General features: G+C 38.7%; 1 protein-coding gene and 1 long non-coding RNA gene across 5 annotated transcripts in view; one reads left to right on the forward strand and one right to left on the reverse strand.

Moving 5' to 3' along the window:
- The window catches only part of LOC126948115 (uncharacterized), a 246,064-nt gene that overhangs the window by 157,305 nt on the left and 62,436 nt on the right, over positions 1-26,323 (reverse strand). The window contains exon 2 of the long non-coding RNA XR_007723343.1: positions 12,718-12,873. This is a non-coding gene — a long non-coding RNA (uncharacterized LOC126948115). The remainder of the gene's footprint in view (positions 1-12,717; positions 12,874-26,323) is intronic.
- SATB1 (SATB homeobox 1) overlaps positions 13,287-26,323 on the forward strand; it is a 99,406-nt gene continuing 86,369 nt past the window's right edge. For 2 of the 4 annotated variants that reach the window (XM_050779534.1, XM_050779540.1), the window contains exon 1: positions 13,570-19,595. The gene's annotated coding sequence lies outside the window, so the exon portion shown is untranslated. The other 2 variants (XM_050779535.1, XM_050779536.1) reach the window with 2 other exon arrangements.

Raw genomic sequence — 26,323 nt, forward strand, 5'->3', positions numbered from 1 at the left:
AACAACCACAGTTTCTGGTACACTTCACGTACTGGGAGATGTTAATTGCTCCACCTCCAAAAGCTGCAAGGAGACCCCATGAAGTGGGAACCCAAAAGGAAAAGAACCCATGCTTTCAATGTGCTTCCATGAAATTCTCCTTTTCCTATAAGCTCACAGAGTCAGCTTCTGGCACTTACAACTAAAAAACAAAGGAGAAAACAGAAAAGATCAAAGAAAAAATACCTGTTTGGTGCTAACATACTTCAAGTCACTCATGCACTAGGCTCAAGAAGCCATCAGAGGGGAAGTTTTTTATGTTTGACCATTAAAATGCAGAAATAAAATTCTGGCCAGGAGCAACTTTGACTCTGTTAGCAGAGGAAACTCTCAAGATACTTCAAGGTCAGCAACACAGAAGACCATATGATAGGGTTTGGCTGTGTCCCCACCCAAATCTCATCTCGAATTTTCACATGTTGTGGGAGGAACCTGGTAGGAGGGAATTGAATCACTGGGGCAAGTCTTTCCCATGCTGTTCTCATGATAGTGAATAAGTCTCACAAAAAAGAGGAGTTCCCCTGCACAAGTTCTCTCTCTTTGCTGGCTGCCATCCATGCAAGACATGACTTGCTCTTCATTGCCTTCTACCACAATTGTGAGGCTTCCCTAGCCACGTGGAACTGTAAGTTCAATTACATCTCTCTTTTGTAAATTGCCCAGTCTCAGGTATGTCTTTATCAGCAGTGTGAAAACAGACTAACACACCATAGGATCATGTTAGCGAGCAAACTGGAATTGAAGAAGCAAACCCTCCATCCCTTCCAATAACTAAAAGTCTTATTTCTTATATTTTTATTGTTGATAGTTTTCTTTTCAGATGATTCTGAAGCTTTTAAAAAGTAATTCAGTAGAAGAGAGTTCATCTACTGAAACTCACTTTGTGTCTTTCTAGAGTCCCCTAAATTGGAATCTTAAAACATGCATATTAGGATAAAAAAGCAGCTTAAAAACAGTTTTGTTAAATAAGTCTATTTTTTAATTCAATGAATGATTTTAAAAATTAGCTTCATTGTTTTTTAATTTACCATCTGTTAACTCAATAAATATGAGTTCTTAAAGTTATCCTAATTGTCTTGGAATTTGCTGTTTTTGAAGTTGATTAAAATTATTAAAATTAATTTTATTGTATATCCAGACTAGAACAAATCATGTCTGGATTTGAATAGATTTTGGCTAATAATTTATAAATAAATGTGCCCATTTCTACAATGAACCATCTTTGTTTATGGCCCTTAATATGTATTAGTCAATATGTAGACATGCAGAGAAGAGATGCTGATATTAGATAATCAGAGAAGTAAAAAACCAACACAACAATAATTGTTGCCATTAAAAACTGTGACCAAATGCAAAATTTTTGTGAACTCTGTCTCATATCTAATGAAGAGGAAATGTAGAGTGGTCATCAACTGTGATGCAATTTCTTTTCACTCCACATTACAAGAGATGAAAGAACATGCTATGTTTCTTTAAACATCATCCTGCCTCTGGTCACAGTTTATTGGAATAAGGGTGGTCACTGGACCCAAGCAGGCCAATCAGACTCTTCCCTGAGAATTGTGAAAGACAGGAAGATGGTCCTTTCTCAGGGTGGATTGACTGAAGATGGCTCAAGAACAATTGGAAACCATGATTCACTGTGTGAACTGAGGAGGCGGGGAGCTGGACTACTATGGGGAAGAAGACAAAGATGAGATATGGAGAGAAAGAACTGACTTGGTTCCCTACAGCACTTCAATAGTTCCTCTATTCCTTTTTTTTTTTTTTTTTTTTTTTTTTTTTTTTTTTGAGATGGAGTCTCACTGTCACCCAGGCTGGAGTGCAGTGGCACAATCTCGGCTCACTGCAACCTCCACCTCCCAGGTTCAAGTGATTCTCCTGCCGCAGCCTCCCAAGTAGCTGGGACTACAGGTGTGTGCCACCATGCCCAGCTGAGTTTTGTATTTTTAGTAGAGACGGGGTTTCACCATGTTGGCTGGGATGGTCTCGATCTCCTGACCTCATGATCCGCCCACCTCAGCCTCCCAAAGTGCTGAGATTACAGGCATGAGCCACTGTGCCCGGCCAGTTCTTCTATTCTTAAGGTTCCATTGCATCCCTGATTTTGGATTGCATGAAAATTCCCAATGTGCTTTGCTTAAGCTCACAGAGTCAGCTTCTATCACTGCACTGCAGCCTGGGTGATAAGAGTGGGGCCGTCTCAAAAACAATAAAACAAAACAAACAAAAAACTTGAGCTAAATGCACAAGTAATGTTTGTTTAAATAGGAATTTCCAGACATCACTTCTCACTCTGCTTTTCTTTAGATAAACATAACTTTTAAATTTAATTAATCATAGAAACGTGGTCTTGCTATGATGCCCAGGCTTGACTTGAACTCCTGAGCTAAAGGGGTCCTCCTGCCTCAGCCTCCTGAGTAGCTGGGACTATAGGCACATGCCACTGTGCTGAGTTTTACATTTTAACATGTAATGTACCTATTTTTTTATTTTATGGTTATTGTTTTCTATGGCTCATCTAAGAAATTTTTGTCTATCTACAATTTACCTTATGTTTCCCTATAAAAGCTTCATACTTGGATCTATAATCGATTGCAAATGAATTTTGCATATGGTATGATATGGATAAATGTTGTTGTGGTTTCCCAAGTGGATATCTATCTATTCCAGCATTATTTGTTGAAAACACTTCTTGCTGCACATTGGATTACTTTGGTGAAGGTAACAGTGGGGCGAGGGTATGGAAAAGCCATCTGAAACTAAACTAATGACTTAATACTAAAATGAAGAGGTAGAGGTAGACATTTTATTTTTATTAATTGTATTAATGAGCTTAAGGAAATGGTAGCAGCTTCTTCACTCAATAAAAATGGGGGTTATTCATTCACCAGAATTTGCTTCCATGAACTCACATGTAATACACCTAAGACCTACCTGATAACTAAGTCAACTCATTTTTTTGTTCCATACTGTTGCCTGCTTACCCCTTTTCATTATCTGTATAGTGTGTATCCATTTATGTTTCAAACATTAATGGGAACGAGGTGTGCTGGGATCCAGGCTGGGGCTGTATTCGTTAGGTGAATACATTTGTCCAAGATTATTAAATAAACACAAACTGATAACCAAATCAAGGGAAGATTCAATTGATGGTCCTGCTTGTTTCTTTGTCCCATTTTGTTTTGTACTAGGGTTTTGTCTTTTCAATTGCATCAACCAACTTCCAGATTATCTCATGAAGATCCTAGAGTAGTAATATTATTGTATGTCTGAGATGACTTCAAAGTGTCACCTCAAACATACAATAATGATTTTGACTGATTCTCAAAATCCACTGATTCCCATAGCATAAGTCACAGATCACTTGCACATACATTACCTTCATAGCTGATATGGTTTTGCTCTGTGTCCCCACCCAAATCTCATGTCAAATTGTAATCCCCACGAGTTGAAGGTGGGACATGGTGGGAGGTGACTGGATCATGGGGGTGATTTTAATGGTTTAGCACCACCCCCCTAGTGCTGTCTCAAGATTTGATGATATCTGATGGTTTAAAAGTGTGTGACGGTTCCTTGTTTGCTCGCTCTCTTGCTCGCTCTCTCTCTCTCTCTCTCTCTCTCTAGTGCTGCCATGTAAGACATGTCTTGCTTTCCCTTCAACTTCTGCCATGATTTTAAGTTTCCTGACGCCTCTCCAGACATGTGGAACTGTGAGTCAATTAAACCTCTGTTCTTTATAAATTACCCAGTCTCAGGTAGTTCTTCATAGCAGCGTGAAAACGCACTAATACAATAACACACGTGGAAAATATTTAATATTTGCCCCAAACACTGAGGTAAATAGGTGAGGCAACTGGCACTGGGACTGTGACCATCTTAGGTCCTTCTCAGACCCTGCTTTATCACCTTGAGGGCTGAATGTCTCAATGTCTTAGAATACTGGTTATATTTTTGTAACATTTTTGGATCATTCATCTCTAAATACATCTTAAAAATGCTCAGTAGTGGTAGGAGATCTATAGTTTTGGCTTAAAAACATCCATTTTCCTTATTTCTAAAAAAATTAATTCCAATTTGTCTTTGAGAACCATCCCACCTTCACGTCCAAGCCCACATGGTTTGAGTAGAGTGACTGTACTCCCAAATCCAATGTGGGCATTTGACTCAAGGCTGCTGAGGAGTGAATCACAGGTGCTGACCATGGTGATGAGTGCAGGTTTGGGCACCTGACATAAACTAATACAGTCAAGTTGGGCGTAGTTCTTTAGCTGGAAAATTAAGGAAAAGGAATACTCTTTGTGCTGGGGTTTCATGTTAGAAGAATGGAAGCTAGGAGAAAAGGCAGATTAAGAATGAAGTTCTTAAAAATGAATTCCTTAAAGGAAAAACCAGACTAAGAATAAAGTTAAAAGAGAAGAAAGTGTAACCAAAAGATGGCTGATGACATTATTTGAACAGCTAGATCTAAATATGCCTTAAGTAGTCCTTGCATTGTATTTTCCAACTTATGTGCACGGAGGGGAAGAGAGGGGGACAAAAAATGAAGCAAAATAAAAAATAAAACCTTCCTTTTTAAATTGGATTTTTGCTCCTTACAACCCAAGCCCCAAATCTATGTGGATTGCTGAATAGCATCTGGTTCTACCAAATCTGAATTTCTGGGCATGGACTCAAAGAACCTGCATTTTAAACAAACACTCTATTTATTCCATACACACTAAAGTTTAAGTTTAAGATCACATCTTTGTTTTGTGGCTGTGGAAACTGAGACTTTAACAAAGTGTCTTTCCCAAGATCATTCAACATTATCTATTTATTCAAGGTGTGGAGGATTATCAGTAAAAAGGACAAAAATCTCTCTCTTTATGGACATTAATAAGCCAGCTGGTTAGTAACAGAATGGGAAATAGAATTCAGTTCAGCTATTTTCTTTTTTATGACTTGATTTCCCTAAGGTCATGCTCTAATAATTTTCTTCTTTACCCCAACACATTTCTGGTTTAAAATCTGAACATTTAAATGGCAAAGATTCTACACTTGGGCAGCATTCATAGCACATAAAAACAGGAGGTACTTTCACAGTTTTGAGGTAAATGTAACTAGTGTATATGGTCTGGTAAGCGTAAGCATTTCCACCAACCTGATAAAGGAGAGAGTGCAGCAGAAGGAAGAAAATGCAGTTCCCATTCTTCCCCACAAAGTCCCAAGTGGCTGAAAGATCTTTTAAGACTCTTGTTTTTCTTTAAAATTCATGCAAAATGCTACAGTTAATTCCATTATATGTGTGACTGTTTCCATAAGAAAATAATTTCTAAAATCCTCAAGTAAAAAATAAATATTCCAAAAATAGAAGCCATAATTCTCCTTTGGCTTGTGTACCCCCAGCACAACATCATGTCATCCAGGAGTAAGTACTTATATCCCACTTACATCCTAGTAAATTCATTTTTCTATTCTGAAGCACTGTGCATCTACTAACCCCATCTACTAACTGTTAGCATCCCTGTAACATGGATGAGGAAACTGAGGCATAAAGAAATTAGGAGATTTGCTCTAGGTCACATAGGTAGCAACTAATCAAACCAGGATTAGAATCCAGACAGTTGGACACCTAAAGTGGCTTTGCCTAGATGTATTTATTTACTCCAAAGTTCACGTAAAGTATAATTTGCTCATGCTGCCCCTTCATATTCAAAACTCACAGAACACATAAAATGGATGATTTTTGTTGGTTATAAGTTAGACAGAAAACTCAAGAACGCTGACTTTCTTTTAGTCAAGAAGATTAAATAAAATTTGTAATCTGTAGAGCCAAGTTGTCAAGAACTTAAAGACCTGATGGCCCAGTGAATTGAATGACTTTTAAGAATATGGATGTATCCATGGGACCAAATCTACAAGAAAATGGTCAGCATGTGTTATGAAAGGATACCTAGTATTTCTAACATTTTAATGGTTATAGGAAAGTGTGGGGTAGTGCTGCATATTTCTGACTACTGAGTGGAAGGCAAGTCTGGCATCAAAGCAAGAGAGCAGCTAGGAAGAGTAAGCAATTAGTGGACTCAATTAAAAAATAACAAAAATTAAATATCCTCAAGACAGTCCTTAGGCACATGGCTATGGGATAGGTTGAGATAAAACAGACAATAGTCTTCCTTTATTTGAGGTTTATCTTCTGGAGTTTCAGTTACCTGAGATCAACTGCAGTCTGAAAATAGGTGAAAACAGTGTAATAAGTTAACTTTGAGAGAGAGAGACCATAGTCTCTTTTATTACAGTGTATCATAACTATTCAATTTTATTATTAGCTATTCTTAGTAACATCTTACTGTGCCTAATTTATAAATTAAACTTCATCACAGGTATGTATGTGTAGGACAAAACAGTATACATAGGGTTCAGTACTATCCAGTTTCAGGTATCCACTGGGGATCTTGGAATATATAACTTGCAGATAAAGAGTGGCTACTGTTCTCCAATGGATATAAACACTTTGACCTTCAGTAGAAATACACATGCAAAAGCTATACAAAATTTGTCTGCAGGTCAAAACTAGCTTAAGGAATAACAGCGTACTTTAAAATATGGATAAATTGACAACATTTAATATTCAATTTTTCATATAAATCTAAATTTCCTGCTTTTCTTTGGAGAACAGAAGATCTGACATTTGGCATCAATGCCATTTACTATCCCATTTGGACAGAGGATATATTCTTCACATTGCCATAGCCGCACCACTGCTTATGGTCTTAACTTGGTCTGCTTTAGTCAGGTACATCCATGCATGGCCCAAGGTAGACATAAGAGTTTGCAATTCCTGATGTATGGGATAATGTCCAAACTCTACAGAATGTCTGCAAGGCCCTTCAGAATTTTTAGCCTTTACAAAGACCCCATGTGCCAGCCTCACTGAATTCCTTACAGTTCCATAAACAATAAGCTTTGTCATGTTCAGTGTCTTTGTCATGTTCAGTGTCTTAGTCTCCCTGCTTGAAATATCCTCTCTCTACCTCCTCTTTCTGCCTGGAGAAATCTCACTTATCCTCAAGACTTAGTTTAAGTGTCAATTCCTTTACTTTTCTAAATCCTGCCAGCTAGCTATTTGCTTCTTTCTAAGTGTTCACATAACACTTTGTGATTCTATTAGCATTATAATGACTTCTTATTCTGTCTGCCCAATCGGAAAATGTGTTTCTTGAAGAGGAGAACTCTTAATCATCTCCACATCCCCAGTCCATAAAAGAGTTCCTGGCTTCTACTAGGTAAAAAATGAATATTTACTGAATGAACAAAAGTAGGATGAATGAATGAATGAAGGATTTTTAAAATTTGTGTTACAAGATCATATAAGACATTTGACGTTCACAGCAAGGGAAGTAGCTACTCAAGACCAAATTTCAAATTTTGATAATGATCATGACATTTTCAGATAACAGTTGTTTAAAATGCCTATTTATTATACCCTTGCCAGGAAAATAAGTCCTGAGAAAACAGAATGTATATAATATTAGTAAATATAAAAGAGTGACATAAAAACAAACCACACTTTGTTAGGGGTTCTAAGGGTACAAGAGGTTGTAGTGGTGCATTCAAAGAGACAGTAGAGAGTAAAAGAAGTCACACAATGTGTTGCGGGAAGTCAGGGACCCTGAGTGGAGGGACCAGCTGGAGCTGTGCCAGAGGAATGTAAATTGTGAAGCTTTCATTTTACTATGGACACATATAAGTTCCCAAAATTAATATTTTTATAATTTCTTACACCTGTCTTTACTGCAATCTCTGAACATAAACTGTGAAGATTTCATGGACATTTATCAGTTCCCCAAATCAATACTTTTAAAATTCTTATGCCTGTCTTTAATCTCTTAATCCTGTTATCTGTGTAAGCTGAGAATGTCCATCACCTCAGGACCACTATTGTGTTAAACTGTACAAATTGATTATAAAACGTGGGTTTGAACAACATGAAATCAGTGAACCTTGAAAAAGAACAGAATAACAGCGATTTTCAGGGAACAAGGGAAGACAACCATAAGGTCTGACTGTCTGCGGGGTCAGGCAAAAAGAGCCATATTTTTCTTCTTGCAGAGAGCCTATAAACGGACATGCAAGTAGGAGAGATATCACTAAATTCTTTTCCTAGCAAGGAATATAATATTAAGACCCTAGGAAAAGAATTGCATTCCTTGGGGGAGGTCTATAAATGGCCACTCTGGGAGTATCTGTCCCATGCAGTTGAGGTAAGGACTGAGATACACCCTGGTCTCCTGCAGTACCCTCAGGCTTACTAGGATTGGGAAATCCTAGCCCTGGTAAATGAGGTCAGACAGGTTCTCTGCTCTCGAACCCTGTTTTCTATTAAGATGTTTATCAAGACAATACGTGCACCACTGAACATAGACCCTTATCAGGAGTTTCTGATTTTGCTTTGGTCCTGTTTCCTCAGAAGCATGTGATCTTTGCTCTGCCTTTTGCCCTTTGAAGCATGTGATCTTTGTGACCTACTCCCTGTTCATATACTCCCTCCCCTTTTGAAATCCCTAATAAAAACTTGCAAGTTTTGCGGCTCAGGTGGGCATCACAGACCTATTGATATGTGATGTCACCCCGGTAGCCCAGCTGTAAAATTCCTCTTTGTACTCTTTCTCTTTATTTCTCAAGACTGGCCAACACTTAGGAAAAATAGAAAGAACCAATGTTGAAATACTGGGGGTGGGTTCCCCCAATAACAATGTTTCCCTCTAAGCTGGTGGCTACTCTGGCAGTGTTTGCCCTAAAAAAAGGAAGACTTGGGCCATAAAGTGGCAGGAAGAGACTGTTTAGCTGGCAGGTTATCATATGGACAAGGATTACTACCAGAATTGTAGTCCGCACAATTGTGCACCACAGCTGTCTACTCTTGGGTACAAGATAGGCTGCACTATCTGACCTCCTTGTAATGATTCCTTGGAGCCACACAACTAATCCTGGTTAATTCTTTGTGAGGCCATATGATGTGTGTCATTTCTGGGCCATAGCATTTAAATGTCAGCATGAAACCCTCCAGAGTGATCTTTATTTTTGCCATAACAACATGAAATATTCAAGATGGCGACTATTCCATTAGCCAGGGATCTGGAGTGACAGACTTGGAACAGACCAGCTAAACTGCAATGGATTCAAAGCATAACCAAGAAAACAACGTTTGCTGTTATAGGCCACTAAAAAATTGGAATGGTTACTCCAGTACAACAACGTCTATCTTGACTGATAAACAGATTTGTTCTGTTTGGCTGCCACTGGCAGGACGAAGACTAATGGTTGGAAGTTTCAGGAAGACTAATTCTGCACAATATAAGGTAAAAACATAATAAAGTATATAAAGATAGAATGAAATACTTTTGAAATTATCCATTCACTTGCACAATATATAGTGAACTCTACTCTCTGGTAAGTAATGTATAGGTAAAAATCCTTGCTTTAATGGTGGTAAGTAGTAAGTTCCCCTTCACACCCAAAATGTCTGCATTGAATGGCCTCTAAAGATTTGATGGAACAAATTAACTTTAAAAATACCTTCCAACCTAGAGCTTTAGGATCTCTAATTCCTCTGGTCTTAAAAGAATAGAAAAATACATACGTGTGTGTGTGTGTGTGTGTGTGTGTGTGTGTATACACATATATATTTTCCTCAAGTATTTCTTCAATTCAAACCACTAACTGATCCATTGTCTTTTCACATTTTGATGTCATTTTTCCAGCAAATAAGTTCTTTCAAGGCCAATGCTGTTTTATCCTTTCCCTTGATGTTTCTTCTAATGTTTAGTAGGCAATATTTTATTGTCTATTCTTTTAAGGAAATAACCAGTGTAGCTTTTGATACCAGCTACTGTTATTGGCCATTTGATATGTTCCAGATTTGTCTTTCAATCATTTAAGTTAGATTTGGACTTGCTAAAAAAATCTAGTAGCACAACTATATTATTGCATTAGCTCATTCGAGGTGCTATAACAAAGTATCTTGGACTGGGTAATTTATAAGCAACAGAAATTTATTGCTCACAGTTCTGGAAGCTGGGGAGTCCAAGATTACAGCACCAACATATTCGGCGTCTGGTGAAGGCTCACTCCTTGCTTCACAGATGGCACTTTTATTGCTGTGTCCTCACACAATGGAAGGGGCAAGGTAGCTAGATTCAGCCTGTCTTATAAAGGCACTCCTCCCACTCATGAGGGTTGGAGCCTTCATGACTTAATCACTTCCCAAAGGCCCTACTTCTCAATACTATCACTTTTGATATTAGGTTCTAACACATGAACCCTAATATTGGGGGAACACTAACATTCAGACCATAGTAACTAACCAAATAACTTCCAGATTAAATACCCCTTTCTTCTGAAAAAGGGTCTTAGCCTTGTGCTATGAAATCTGTGGCCAACTACAATATTTTATTAACATCTTAATATTTAATAAATTCCTACTATGTGGAGGTGTAACGTTTAAGAGCTTATCAAACTATGTTATTTAATGCACTGCACCCAGAATTACATAATTCTGTATTCTAATAGAGCCTATGAGCTCTCTATACAAGACTACTTGGAGGAAAAAGCAAATTCAAAAAATGGGGAGCAAAATGGTCTCTTGGTTCAACTCAGGGGAGCATATCATACTTTCAGTTATAGGGGCTTGGCTGATAACTTGGGGAAGCAGATGAGTATATAAGAGTGCAAGAAAGAAAACAAAACAAACCTTTTTTAAAAATTTCAAATTTCTGTTGAGCTTCATATCAGGCTTTCAGAATTGGAAAATCAACTGCCTGCTACCATAAATTACTGTTATGCAGTAATTAAATACTGAGAATGTATTTTTTTCCATTCCAAACCTGATGTCTTTCTCAGATACAGATATTGTTACTGGTTAGGAAATTCAGCATTTTGGTAAATCAAGGCAGGAGGATTTAATGTCTCCTGGGACATGTGGGGGCAGAAAGTGATCCTAGAAGGAAAACATTTTACTATGTTTTCCTCATTATAATCATTTATATCTTTTTGCTTTGCTTTACACAACTAGGAGTTGTGGTGGGCACTTGTGTCTTTAAAAAGGAGGGTTGGTTCACTAAAAGAACCGTAATTCATAATTTAAAAAAATTCCTATATGTTTGGAATTATGGTCTCAGCATAAACTGATGATCAACTGAAAAAAGATGAATAAATTCCAGTGAATTCAATAACCATGGATACGGGGGGAAAAGCAGCATGAATACATGCTGTATTCTCCTTTATTTAGAAAAACCACACAAAAATACAGCACAGTTGATGTGTTTGTTACCAGGGCTTGAAAGTCGAATCAACCACTGTGTAAAGGATAAAATAAGACTGCACGGATATCAGGATTTTCCCAGCGTGCTTTATTCATAGCCATCTGACACAACAGGACCTAACAGAGCTTTTAGGAAAAACTGAATTCTCAGCCCACATTCACTTTCCAGGAACTTCCCTGCAAACAGTGCTGTGCGCTGGCAGGATGGAAATCTTAGCAATCTCCCTCCTGCTTCCACAGTTCCCTCCTCTCTCAATAAAATTATTTATGGGGACTTAATGAGAGAGCAAGCCTTGTGTGAAAGGAATTCAAGAAAGTGCGGCTTCTAAAAATACACCTAGGCAGCTCTACAGTCCTTATTGTTACAACCTGACGTTTTGCAGTTCATGCCATGAACCTAACTACACTTCTTGCCAAATACACACACGCGTACAAAGAGGAGGAAAAGTAAAAACTATGTTTTCTCTTTCTGCAATCCCTTTAACTCTGAGTAAACAGTAGTAATTTTCTGTTGACATACTCAATGCAAATTTCCCAAAGGCTACACAATACAAAACAAAAGACCTGTTAGCTTCCTCAGAGCTGAGGGGAGGAGAGGCAGGGGGAGAGAAAGTTGATGGAGCTCCAGTTTCTCCTAAGCCGGCGGTCCTGAGCCTCCAGTCACCCTAGTCTTTTTGTAGAGATATTTTGAGTTTCAGTCTCCACTTGGGAAGGTTCCTTGACCCCTTCTCTCCCAAGTCCCCTGTCAATAAAATCCTCATCTCTCCCGCTTTGCCCCCAGCTTTTTGAGGAAACTGGACCTTGCTTAGGCGTCTTGTTCCAGTGGGCTGAAAAGTACAGCTGGTGACGTGAAGATAAATATTTAAACAAATGGGCTGGGTCACAGCGTGGGGGTCTTCAAGAGAGGGCCTGCTCCTCCTTCCGCCACGTGCTCCTCACTTGGGGGGCAAGGCTCCTGGATAGGGGGCTAAGAGGGACGAGGGTGGCATGAAGGGAGATGGACAGACCAGGCTGTAAGTGAAGGAGGCCCTCTAGGAAACATCGTCTCGACCGAACATTGACAGAGAAAAAAAAAAAAAAAATTGGCCCACATGCCCCTAGTGGGGAAGCATACACCCCACGCAGGCTGGGTTGGGGTGGGGGTGCTTCGAGGCCTCTCACCTGACTTCCTCCTCCGCCTGCACACACACTACAGTAACCCCCTCTACTCACCCCCCAAAACCCAGCCAAACAACGAACAACAAGAGGAAGCCGCAGGCGACAACAGGAGGGGTGCGCGTGGTGGGGGCCCCGGAGAGGTGAGGGGGCAGGGTTGGCGGGCGACGAGAACGGCGCCGCGCACCCCAAGCGCACCCCCAAGCGCCCACACTTACCCCTCGAGGCTGAGGGTCCTGTCTTCCGCGCCAACCCCCGTGCGCGCCCCCTCGCCCGCCCTCGCCCCTCCGGCCCGCCGCCCCCCACACCCCGGCCGGCGCGCTGGGAGGGAGCCCGGGAGCCGCGCGCAGCAGCGGCGACGGCGGCGGCGGCGGCTCGGGCTCGGCTCAGCTCGGGCTTCAGTGCGCCTAGTGTAGCCAGCGGCCGCCGAGGCTCCCACCGCCAGGGGGAGAAGCCGGGCGGGCGCTAGGGAGGCGGGCCGGGCCCTGGCCGCCCCGCTGGCCAGCCCGCGCCGCACAAGCTCCGAAGCGGCGGCTGCGCGGGGTCTGCAGAGCCCCCGGGCGCAGCGTGCCCGGCCCGAAGCGCCACGGCTGGATGCGCGTCCCGGGTGGCTGCGGGCTCCCGCGGGGGGCGCTCCGGCCGCTCCGGTGCGCCTCCAGACTGCGGGCGCCGCGACCGCCGAGCCGAGAGCAGCTCCCGCCGGCCCCTTCCCCCTCCCGCCCCCGCCGCCGCCGCCCCCTCCCCCTTCTACCCCCCCACCCCGCCCGTTAACATCTCCTCCCTCCCCCTCCTTCCCTTCCTTCCCTTGGCCCCGCGCGCTCGCTCGCTCGCTCCTCGCCTCGCTCTCCCCTTTAAACGCCCACTTCGGATGGGGAAAGAGGACAACTTGAAGTCAAGTTGCAATTAACTTCCGCGGCAGCCGCAGCTCCGGCGGCGGCGGCGGCGGCAGGAGAGGCAGAAGCCGCCGCCTCGGAAGTCCGACGCCGGCGCGCCCGCCCGGGGAGCCGTTCCTGGTTTCAGGCCCGCACTCGACAGCCACCGCCGCCCCCAACGTCCATGCCTGAGTGAGTTCTGCTCTTTTGCCTCCCTTTTCCCCTTGTTACTCTTACTGTTTTATCTCTGTCTCTCTTTTTCCGGAATCAAACCAAACTTCTCTGTAGCACCCACCCCGCGTCCCCTGTTGGGGCGGCTGGGCTCCCCTCTCGTGGGCGAAGGGCTTCAAGGGTCTTCTGAGCCCCTTTTCTCACGCAGTCGGACCTCGGACGGGTGGGCTGGTAAAGTAGGGGAGAGCGATCGGGATAGGGCACTTGAAGATGCCGTTCGTTCTCTGTCTGGGTGTGGACACATCACCACACCTGCCCAACAGACCCTGGCTGAACAAACTCCTTCAGGTCACCGGTGTGGCCCCTTTTAGAAGAGGAAAGGGGAGTGGAAAAGACCGAAGGAAGCAAATGGGGAAAGGGGGAGCCTCTCTGTGCGTTCTGGAGCCGGGCGGGCAGTAAGGTGCCTGGAGGAGTGGGCTGCGGGAGTGCTAATGTTCCCCCACCGGATCGCGAGTCTGCTCAGCATCCTTTCCCGGTCCATCTCCGCCTCCCTCCGCTCCCTGCCGGCGCGACTGATTGTAAGCATCGGCGAAGAGGGGCCTGGGAAGTTTGTGGCAACTTCTGCATCCCGGGAGCTACTCGGGCGCCGGGGCGCTCAAGTTGGAGCCCGGAGTTTGAAAGCGGCGGCACTCCCCATTTCGAGCCCTCGCTGGCTGTAGCGAGGCTGGTCCGGGAGAGGCTGCTGGCGTGAATGTGGGTTTGGAGTTGGGCAAGAGGCAGAAGAAAGGGCCATCCTCCTAGCTGGGGCCGGGACATCACAGGTGCAGCCTCGGAGTCCACACCGTGTCTCCCTCCTGCTCTCCAGACCCGAGCGCGGTGGCCTTTTCCTATTGCTCCAGTGCCAAGGCTCCTGGGGCGGCAGAACTGGGGTTTGGGAAACCACGACGAGAAGGACGAAGCAGGCAGGTGGCAGGTCCGGGGAGTGCCACGTGCGTACCGGGGAAACACAGGTTCCTCTTGGGATGACCTCAGAAGACCAACAGGGGAAAGGGGCATAGGGATCTCCTTGAAGGTTTTGGCCTTGGCCTCCACTGGGGTGTTGCAAATTTCACTAACAAATGTCAACCACAGGGTCCTCTCTCAAAGTGTCCTGGTTGGCAACTTTGACCTCTGCGCCCTTCCTTGGTGAACTTTCTCAGCGGCATTCCGGACTTACAAGCAAATGTTCTAAGACTTGGACTCCACATGGTTATAAAAGAGACAGGGAAAACAGAAAGATGCCCTATTCCCCGGAGAGAACCTTACTGCTCTGACTGACTGGGGTTCCATGTTTGCACACTTGGAGGCCAGGGGACCTGACTTTCTCAAGGGGGAGGGGGTAGGGTAAGAATGAGTAAAATGTGGCCACTCGGTGTCAGATTTTGTCCTAAGCAATCTCTGATATTTACGGTGTTTGTACTGCTGACAGAGTAACTCATCCCGTTGAAACTTAGTTGAAATTTACACTCTATCTAAAGTGGATTTTTCTGAGATGTCAGTAATGTGAGATTTATTCTGTGGTCAAATGTAGCTGCAAAAATCAAAAACAAAAACCCATGCTTTAAGGCTGAAGAAAACCAAGGTTGAGGTGTTTGCTCTAAAAACCTCTCATCTCCTGTATGATACTAGTGCTATGATTTAGCAGTAGTCCTTTATTTCTATTGCATATTATTTTCGTAGAACAGTAGTACATTCATATACTGGCTGCTCTAGTCTGCTGGCAAACATTAGCATTCAAGCTTACATTTTTGACAAATGTGCAGACAGGAATAGCATGAATAGGCATCTTAAATATTAACAACCTAAGCATCTGTTGTGAAACAAATTTAATATATTTACTCTGTTTTTCTCACATTGTTAGAAAAGGTTATAATAAGTGCATAATTTCAACTTTAGTTAGCAGGAGTAACTGGCTGTATCTTTCACTACCTCTCCAAGTGTTTAACACAATCACCAGACATAAATACTTTAATTAACTTGGTTAAGCACATTATTAAATACACTGTAGACAATGTGTATATACTATATTAAATGTAACAGTAGCAAACTGTGTATTCTATTTATACACATTTTAAATGACTATGTATTTTATAAATATACCAAATATGCTTATTCTTCATCTTCATTTGATACTTACTCATTTTTTTTCTAATGAAAACAGTATTTTAAATGAAGTTGTTCAGTCATATGCAATACATAATATGTAAACAGTAGCTATAAAATACAAGGCATTGTCAAATTTGGATAATGCTACATCTAACATTATACAAGAGAAATAAAATCATGATTCAATTTTGTATTTCTTTCTGAATAATGAATATAAATGATGTATGAAAAAAGAACGAATAGGGATTTCCCTCCTAAAGTACTAGCTCCTTAAAATTTGGTAGGAGGGCAGGATGGGGTGAGAAAAAAGAGAGAGAAAACCTAAATAACTTCCAAAAGTCTGAATAGTTATTTCCAGAATCAATGCATTCCTCACTTTCCCACAAGCTGAAATATGTAATAAATAATAGTTCTTTGTATGTAAAAGTATTCAAAAGGAATGTTTTTTGTTCAGATTTGTAAGAAATTAATATATTCTTTGGTCGATAATCTACAAAAGTAGTTCTTTTGTCTCCCAGCATCTTAAGAACGACAACAAAATGAATATTGGTTTATTTCTGCAAAGAAATCTGTTGCCAGCTATATGAACTTGTGATTAAATAAGACATGATATGCTGAGTGATGGTAAAGAAATCCTGCATTAACTTAGTAAAGACTAAAATATCTGGAGGAGAATTTTTAGTTCTTTTTCATATGACAGGTTGTGGATTGTAAATTAGGCCTAAAAGGTCAGGTGACAGGCACCTGTTCCTCATTATTGTAAAAATATTTTGGTTACAAACACTATTAAGCTAAACACAACATGGATATACAGCAGGGACTCTATAAAGCACTCTAGTGGGTTTTCATCTGCTCTGTAAATTTCCAAAAGGACTATACATAGATATACCCTTTACACACATCGTTTCTTCCATACATGTTGTCTTGGATGACTGTAATTAATATATTAGTACTTGGAATTGATGAAGCATATAAAATAAATGCATATGACTAAAGCAATCTTCAGACTATTTCTAGATGATGTAGTTGAATGCAAAAATGTTTTTTAATCTCTTTTTCCTTTTCAATATATTGATTATCAGAATTCTGTTCATGTTACAAATAGAAACCTCCCCAAATTGCCTTTTACACTTTTTAGATAAGATAGGTTCTTATTTTAAATGATGCCACGAAGTATTTTGCTCAGTACTCATATATAAAAAGAAAATTAGTTGCTATATACTGTCATAGCTTTATGGCATGCATAAAATAGAAAAAACACGTTTTACATGAATGCTGTTAGGAAGGGTATCATCATTTGATCTTCAAACTTGCCACTTCTCTCAGGAGAGTTCAGCAATATTTCTATTGGAATTAAGGAATGGGGTTTGATTTTTATGAATGGTTTATCTTCAAATATTTCAGAGAGCAGAATAAGCATACATATTGAAAAGACCAAAGTGGCACAAGGTTGCAAAATATTAAAGGTGCCAGATGCTTTTAATTAACAAATGAGGACTACCTCGAGTAAATCAGATAACTCAGATTAAGTTCTATGATATTTCAAAATGTTTTTTGTCTTTTTTGGTTTTGTATGGTTTGTGCTTATTATATTAAGTATTCATTTTTAGCATTTGTGATCAGATTACAGAACAGTCATTACTCTTGCTTTTCAAATTGATTTGGTTTTCAAACTCTAAAACTCTGGGATGATTTTTACAAATTGGTTTACATTTTGACAGAACAGAGTTAAGTTAATTAATAGATCAGGCACGAAAAATCATCCACAGTAGGGTATATTTTCTGGTAAAATGAAAGTTATGTTTCAGCATGATGAGCATCAGGCTTCAGTAATCTGTTCCTCGTGTGGAATGAACACTTCCTACTTCGAGCTAGCAGGCACCTACTGTTTATTTACGCTGCATTAAACTGACAGTGCAGCAATCAGAGGAAAAATATTACTTACCTTCCTGAAGTAAATACCAGTTTATAGGTTAGTGCACGTATTTATATTCCTGTCACCACTAAATAACGGCTGTGTCTCCATTTTAATACCTACCTGTGCTATAATCCAGGGCTTCAGACTCTTCCTAGTTGGGGATAGGGGTCGAGAGGAGTTTTTCTTATTTCCCTATGGCAAAACTTTAAAGACAAGTAATTTCATCTTCTCATTTCTGTCATGTGAGAACCAGTTGAAAGAAATGTTATGCACTTTTACTTTGCATACCTCAACTATAACATCAAAACCCCAAAAGAATCTGCATGCCACTTAAAATAGTCATCTTAAAGCAACCTCAGGATAAATATGTTCAAACACATTCAAATGTGTTTTGCTAAATTAACTTTCTACAAAGTTCCAAAAAGATTAAACTATTTGATTCCTCAGATAATAACTTCAATAAAATGTCTCCTCTTCCAAGTCTTACATGGAATGTTTGAGTTTTTAATGGAGTTCTGAAAATATGAATACAAAGTGGGGCTCATTGATTGATTTATTGATTGACTCTCTGAGCTTTTCTCTGAAAGTAAGTCTTACCTCCTTCATTTGACTTCTTGTTAATCTGCCATCCTTAAAATAAGGGCGATTTCTACCTTGTTATAATACTACATGTATTTGTTGTTTTTCTTTTAAGTTAAAAATCCTTTCTCTTTCAAGACCCCTTTGAAACATCAAAATACTGTTAAAGTTGAATTCCAGAACTCACAATTAATTTGAGAAAAGGCTTATTTTCACTTAAATTATCTAAGAAGCGGTTACACTTAACTGTCTATACACAATTATCAATACCTAATCACATATTCCACTGACATCAGGGTAGAATATAGTCTTAATACAACATATAAATCAAATCTGTTACAGAAGATTCTTCTCCACTATACCGAAGAAAAAGTGTCTACTATAGTAATTTATATATCGTTCCTAAATGATGTTCTCAATGGTAAGTCTATTTAAACTTGATGTCTTCATAGAGTATGATCAACACATTAACACACATTATTTCATACTTTTGAACTTATGCCAATGGTACCTTTTGCTGTTTATTTTTTTAAGTCTTTTTTGAGATTAGATATTTCAGAGTAAATAGATACAGATTGTGTGTATATCTATTCAGGGTGAGATTTAGTAGTGTAGCATTTCTCCAACATATTGACCTATTTTTATGCTTTCAAGTTATTTTGTATCACTTCTACAGTTGTTGCAGTTTGAAAGTTCATAATCAAAATTCTAATAACCTCTTTCAATGGAATTTCAAGGATGTAATTCAGTTTATGTGGTGATGTAGTTTAGTTGCAAGAGATGAAAATTAGTTAACTGGTACCTCAGGATTTATGTCCCTGGTTTCTGCTGAGATTTATTCAGTCCAGTTATTTGACATTTGGTAGAGAAGTGGCTTGTAATCAAAAATTAAGAGTTGGTTCAGTTTCCAGTGGAGGAAAGATTTTGCTGGATAAAACATTTAACTGTGTAATATTTTATTACACTCATCACTCATTTTAGAGCCTGCTTATTGTTGCACACATTTTTGAATACCTAGGGGTGCACGTCCCCAGATAAGGCTGAAATGCTTGCAGAAGAAGCAGATGTCAGGCTGTACCTGGCTGTGCCTTTACTGGTACCTATGTGGACTTGAGCTGGCCCCCCCTCCTCTGCACCCCTTCCCCCCCAGGTGTGCAGGAAGTAGAGGGCGTTATACTGGGTGAAGTGGGTGGACTCTACCCAGAGCTATGACCTGATTTGTGACGCACCCTCAGAACTGCAGTAATGGTCCAGCTGCTTCACAGGCAACTGGTAACCACCTCATTTGGGGATGTTTCTGCCTTGCTAGCAGTGCCAGAGAAAACTTCATCATTGTCACCTCATCAAAGACTACTTTTTCAGACATCTCCTGTAGGGCTAGATTCGGAGAGCAGCTTCTGATATTTGGAGGGTAAGTGCCAGAAAAGTTACTATAACGTTACATATGGAGAATCAGGACTCCAGCCACAGTGACAGATAGGCATTGAGTGTTCGGGGGAGGGCTTTCTGTTGGGATGTTGCTTTTTCTCAGCTCTAGAAAATTTGGGACCAGATACTAAAAAAATTCTTCAGTGGGCATTTCTCCCAGGGAGAATTATTAGACCTTCTTGAAATATTTAAAGAAAAGGTAGTCAGTAATCTGTGTGAGGGGGCAATTCTTTAGATTCAATTTTCCTGGAAGCTAGGCATGTAGTAGAGTTGATTGCTAGAGATTCCTCTATAGTCTTATTCAGTGGTTCCTGATATGCCATTAAGAGCATGTAAATGACAATTTGGCCTTTTAATGTTTATAATGTTAAGGACTTTAAGGCAAAAGAGGTTTTAAGTTATAAATATTTTATTAATTATTGTAAATAAAATAGAACCTAGTGTATGCAGATATCTTTGAAATGGAGATAGTCTTGAATATAGCATATCCATAATTAGCTGTTTGATATTGAATGCAATTGAGTTTTCCTGTTCCAGTGAAACAGACAATGGAAATCATTGGGGACTAACAACAGGGCTATGTGATTCTTGATATAGCAAGCCTTTCTTTCCCCCAGAAAATATTTTATCAATGAATAAAGTACTAAATTAAAATGCATACAGTTTTAATTTTTTAAAAGAATCTATAGACTTCGTAAAATAATCCAAATGCTTCCCATTGTATTTTCACCAACTGAAATGATACTTGGATAGATGTTCTGTTTAATGGTAGACAGTTATCTCCAGACTGTGGGAGGAAAAAACAATATTTTAATAACTACGTTTTAAAATTTTTCTTAGAGTTCCATTTCCCTTTGGGTGGTTTAAGAGGACTCAGAAACAATTTAGAACATTATCTTAAAAGTTTAACAATGACAGCTTGTATAAAATCACTGTATTTTAATAATACTGTATGCTTATTAGTGTTATTAGAGGAGTAGACAGTTAATTACAGCCTTTTCTGAGGCATGTTAACTATATATTAACAACCATGTTAAAAAAGAATGATGTATACCCTTAACATACAAGCGGCTGCTTGCTTGATTCTTTAAAAAAATTCTTTTAGAATGTATGAGTCAGGGTTTTGGTTCAGAATTATGAAAGGTTTTCTATTAAAGCAACTTAATTTTAAAACTTTTCACTGGGTTATAAAATTTTTCTACTTTTTTTTTTTCTTTCTATAGTGTTGACCTGATAGTTTTTGCCAGTGTCATTAGAAATTATTGCCCCTCAGTGGTTTTAGTTTTTCCAAATTGTATTCTGAGATAGCCACGTTTTCTGTTTTTTTTATGACTTTGGCCAACATAATCCATTAAAAGCTTATTCAATTGATTTTGCTCCTCTTAATATTTCTTTTTGTGTTATAATTTTAGTCACTTTTTCTTTAGCCAAATTGTGATTACTTCCAACTCTATATAATCTAATGTTTTACATACATTTCAGCAGTTAATCACAGAGGTAGTTCTAAGATTATTTCATTGTCTAAATCTCAAACCTGGATTTTCACTATGGCTTCCGGCATGACAAAACAATGGGTGACTGAAACTAGAGGGATTTAAAGCTAGACTTAGCCTTACTTAGACAATTCTATCAAATTGCTTAACTATTTGAATTATCTTGGTTGATTTGAATTTGTAGATCTCGTAACCTCGTAATATGCCTCTTAAAAACGCACTAGTATTCCCACTTTCTGAAGTTTGTAGAAGCTGCTGTATATTTCTGTAAGTATTAAACTACAAAAAGTAAGTAATAAGGTACGTCTGTGTTATATAAAACAGAAAGTTCATAGTTAGCATTCTGTGCCTTGTACATATTGAGCACTCATTAAAGAATTGCTAAATTAAAAATAAAATATAAAATGTAGCTTGTGCCGATAAAGATTAATTGGCGAAGAGACTTTTCTTTCTAATTTTCTGTTTTTACTGGGGTTATCTGAACACTTAATCTGCATATGCCTCATTTTCTGGATAATTGGATGTTTTTTTTTTTTTTTTTTTTTTTTTTTTGTAGTAGCACCTGGGTCTCTGTTCTATCCTCATTGTCTGACCTTCAGTATTAGGTTAAGTATCCCTGCTCAGCTTCATTCTTTGGTGTTTGGTTGTGGTAACAAACAATACTGGAGTCAAACGGAGCACTCTCCTGAATTCCTTGCAATTTGAGCCACCAAGTAGCCATCCTTCTGATATTCCAGAACCAAAAATACTATGGACTAGTGCCTCAAGGCTGATTGACCTTCTATCTGTTCTTTCCTACAATAATGATTTTTTTCAAGCTCCCATTGAATAAATGCTACTGTAATTATTGCATAAAGAGGTATTTTTCATTGCAGCTTAAATACATTGTTTGAAAAGTATTCTAAGATTTGGGGTGTTTATATATGAATATTTTACTCCATTCCTTAAAACTAGTTCTGAAATTGCAGTAGGGTTGTGTTAGCTGCATCTAAAATATTCTGAAAAGTTCTAGGCATTCTATGAAAGTTATCCAAAAAAGACACTTCCTTTTAAAATTTATTTTCATTTTAAAATATGAGTGGGGCTGCTTGTAAGACAGTCCTATTTAGTTACACAAAAGACAGTTTCTTAAGTGGTGCACTGCTGTGTGACCTATTACATTATCATGCACATTCTGTCTCTTTAAAAACACAGTCTCCTCTATTTGCCCTATTAATTGTTGATATGTTGCCATCCACGAGACAAAAATTAGAGCTGTAATTAAATAATCATGTGATGCTCCTTAGTGCCAATGAGAGCAAACTCATTTTTCCAGGCCCTGATGGTCACTGATTATTGTATTACTACTGGCTTGCTTTTTTTTTTTAATGATTCTCTATCTGTAGATTACCTAACTACTGTCCTTCTTTTCAACATTAAAAAAAAGTAGAAAACATTCAGCCAGTTAATTGGCTAGAGGTCCTCAGGGACATAAGGTAGACATACCTTTTTTGCTTTTGGTCACCTGGTAGGTTCTTTGGGGAGGCTACATCAATGGTGTGGTTGCCTGCCATTTAATTTACACTGGTGTTTTGGCTGGGATGGAGGCATATGGGGAATGCCAGGAGAATTACAAAAGGAGCCGGGTATTAAAATTCAGAAATGATTAAAATTGAAATAAAAGGATGCTGCATCTTTGCCAGTACTCTGGCAGTCATAATGACACATAGAGATTAGTTTCCACCTTCATCTTTTCCTTCTTTCTCATTTCCTCTTGTTTATTGTTGACACATTTTCCTTATGTCTGTCTCCTGTCTCTGTATCTTTTTGCACCATTATGCATTCCTACTTCTCCCTCTTTCTTTAAGCATGGAGAAGCCTACTTAACCGTATTATAACAATAACAGAATAGGTTATTAATATTTAATATGCACATGATTAAAATTTCTCTCCCTTAAACATAGGTCAGCTGTATTATTACTAACCGGCATGTAATTTTTCATTTAAAATATTCTTATTCTGCCCCATGCCGTTTCTGAAATGCAGTCTACTTTAGTAGTGATTTAATACACAACGTTTAGAAAATTGTGGTCGGCTAGTGAGAAAAGAATTTACCAGTCATGGATAATCAATTATGCATGAATTCAAATGTAACAGATGGAATCTGGTGAGTTAAAGTTTCTCTTTGCCTTAGCGGTTTTTTTTTTTTATTTGTTTGTTTGACACCTGTCTCTTATATAGAGATAAACATCCAACATAGCATGTGAGAAATTTAGTTATATTTGTATTTTCTCTTTCAAGTGAACTTAATTTTTTAAATTAAAGAAAGATTTTTTATGTGGTCTTAAAGGTTATCAGACTCTATCCATTCATTTTATAGATACGAAACCTGATCCTGCTTAACTAATGAAGGATCACTCAGCTAGTGAGTAGAGTAAGAAGCAAGACCCAAATCTAGTTTCTCTATCTTTTCTCCACTACTTTTCCCACTATGCCATTTATGCTCCTGTTTTTGGGAGTTACTTAATAATAGGGGTATTATACTAACTCTGAGTTCTAAAGGCTTTCTGATGAAAACTGTGGTAGACTAGTTTTAAATTGTGAAATACTCTCTTGTATGACATGCAAATATTATCTGTATACATATAAAAATATTATGCTATGTGTATATTTTATACATATATATATATACTTATTCACACTTGGATGTTGGCCAAACAATTGGATTTTTCAAACCTATTGAGAATGCCACAAGATTTGGTTTTACATCCTAAACTGCGGCATATGCTAACCTTAAAGATACATTTACACTTGGTTGCAGTGTTGTAAATTTTTAGTGACAAAACCCCTTTGTGCAAAACAAACTAAAAAGTTATTTTTGAGAGCCTTGTTACCTCAAAGAAGAGAAAAAAGGTTAATTTTTATTAAATATAATGTGAATATGTAGTGTTTCTTCAACTGTAGAAGTAATAGAAGAACAGTGGATATTGACCTTTAAAGTGGTCTAGTCTCAAAACAGAAAGCTGGTTCCCATCAAAATTTTTCATAATGTGTTATTTGTTTCTCTCCCAAGTGTATTTATGTATTAAATAATACAAATGAAAAGTCTTTGCAAAATAAATAAAAATAAATGATTAAAAAACAGCCTCAAGGCTCTCTAGTTCTTTATTTAAAGTTCTACTGTGGCATTATTTGTCAACTTTTTGCTTCATATTGGCTCAAAATGTCCATGTATAGTCCATGCTAGTTATCTAATAAATTTTTAAATGAACACATTAATAAAGAAAAAGGCACCTACAAGATAGGTAACTGGATATGCTTTAACTATAGCTATACTGTGAAGCTGTTTTTTAGTATTGTATTTAATGCTTTTACACATAATAAATACATCTTTGTAAGTTGGTTTCACTATATTAGCATCCCTTAATTATGCATATAAGAAAAATATAGATATGAACTTCAATAAAATGATTTACACACGAATTTCCAAATCATTAAAAACTCCATCAATGCAAGAGTTCTTAATATAAAATCAGTAGGAATAGATGATATAAAAACTGTGGAACAGTGTAGGAAAAGATATTTCAAATTATTATATGTAGAAATACTTTCATCCTTATTACTGTCACTAAAAAAGTGACCCGATTAAATTTGAAAACCTTTTTTTAAACAAAATGTTGTTTTATTAAAAAAGTAGAATCTAAAGTCCTTATATGTAGACAATTTATAAATTAGTACTTTATACAATTGTTACAATTGCAGCTGTGCTGCATACATGAGCATGACACTCAAAGTACTGTTTAACTGACAAAATCTATTTCATGCATATAGTTAATTTTTACTGTTTTGAAAAACATTCCAAAAGAATTTTTTGGACTTAAGGAACTCTTGTTTGTTTTTGTCTATGCTCCTTTCTCTTTTTTTGGCTAAGATATTGTATTGAATAAAACCTTAAAAGAGAACCATTTTCTTACACTGAAGGAACCTCAAAGTGGGCGGGATCTTGGTCTCTAATTACCAATCCATGTTAATTATCGTTGGGTCAGGTATTCATCATATTAATTATGTAGCATAGACTGGACTGTAGCTGTTAGCAGGTAAGGACAAAGCAATGTAAGATTGGGGGTGGGGATGGGATTGTTCAATGTGATATAGCTCATTGTTTCTCTGAGGCTTGGCATGATATTTTCATGATATTGGAAATACTGGAAATATATCTGCCAATGTTAGGCATACACGAAATATTGTTTTGCTTTTGTGTTTTTCTGAAAGTGTTTATGTGGTTATATATATATATAACAAAATATGTCATTTTGACTATTTCTAGGTGTACAATTCAGTGCCATTAATTACATTCACACCGTTGTGCAACCATCACCACAGTTTGTTTCCAACTCTTTTTCTATCAGCCCAAATACAATGTGCTTTAGTTTTGAATATAATTTCTCCTTCACTTCAACAAATTTCAAGTGTTATAGTAGTATTTAATTATTGTCCAGGTGTGAAGCATTTGTTGCTGATGGTGGCTTTCCTTCCCAATGGACAATGCCTCGTCCAGTGCCTTATGGTGGTGGGCATAGCAGTACAATATCAAATATTGCCTTTGGCTGATATTGCCACAAAAATGACCTGGACAAGGATTCAGGACCATTGTAACCTCAAATTCTTTCTCCCTCCAATTAAGCTAGGAAAGATTAGAAATAACATTCACATCAACTAAGGAAATTTGGTTGATATGTACATCTTGGTTAAAAGTTGATTGGGAACAGTTGCTGTTTGATTTCACTGGAATTAAATATTGGAGGATTTTACCTCGAGCTTTCTGAGAATATTAAAGGCACAGCAGCTAGGTCTAGGATGCTTTGCAGTTGGCTCCTTGACATGGACAATCTAAATACTTTGGTTCTGTTCAAGCGCAGTGACAGTCTGGAAATAAGTTGAACAGTTTTCAGCCCTTCAAAGAGAAGCCCACTCAAGGTTGAACAGTTGTCTGGGAGAAAAATCATCTTATATTGAAAAAAGAATTAGAGGAAACTTGGATGGTTCTGGCTCCAGTAAATAATAGACTGGTTTGAGAACTGTACTTCCATGTATAATTTTGTGGTTAGTCACTTATGTCTATGATGATAAATCACATACCTGCACAGGATTTCTGGCACCCCAGTAAATCTCAAACAAGTGTCCAAATGCTAGTTTATTATGGTTCCTCAAATAGCATGTATTTATTTGCCAAATCAAT

This window comes from Macaca thibetana, chromosome 2, assembly GCF_024542745.1.
Source record: "Macaca thibetana thibetana isolate TM-01 chromosome 2, ASM2454274v1, whole genome shotgun sequence".
Classification (NCBI taxonomy): domain Eukaryota; kingdom Metazoa; phylum Chordata; class Mammalia; order Primates; family Cercopithecidae; genus Macaca; species Macaca thibetana.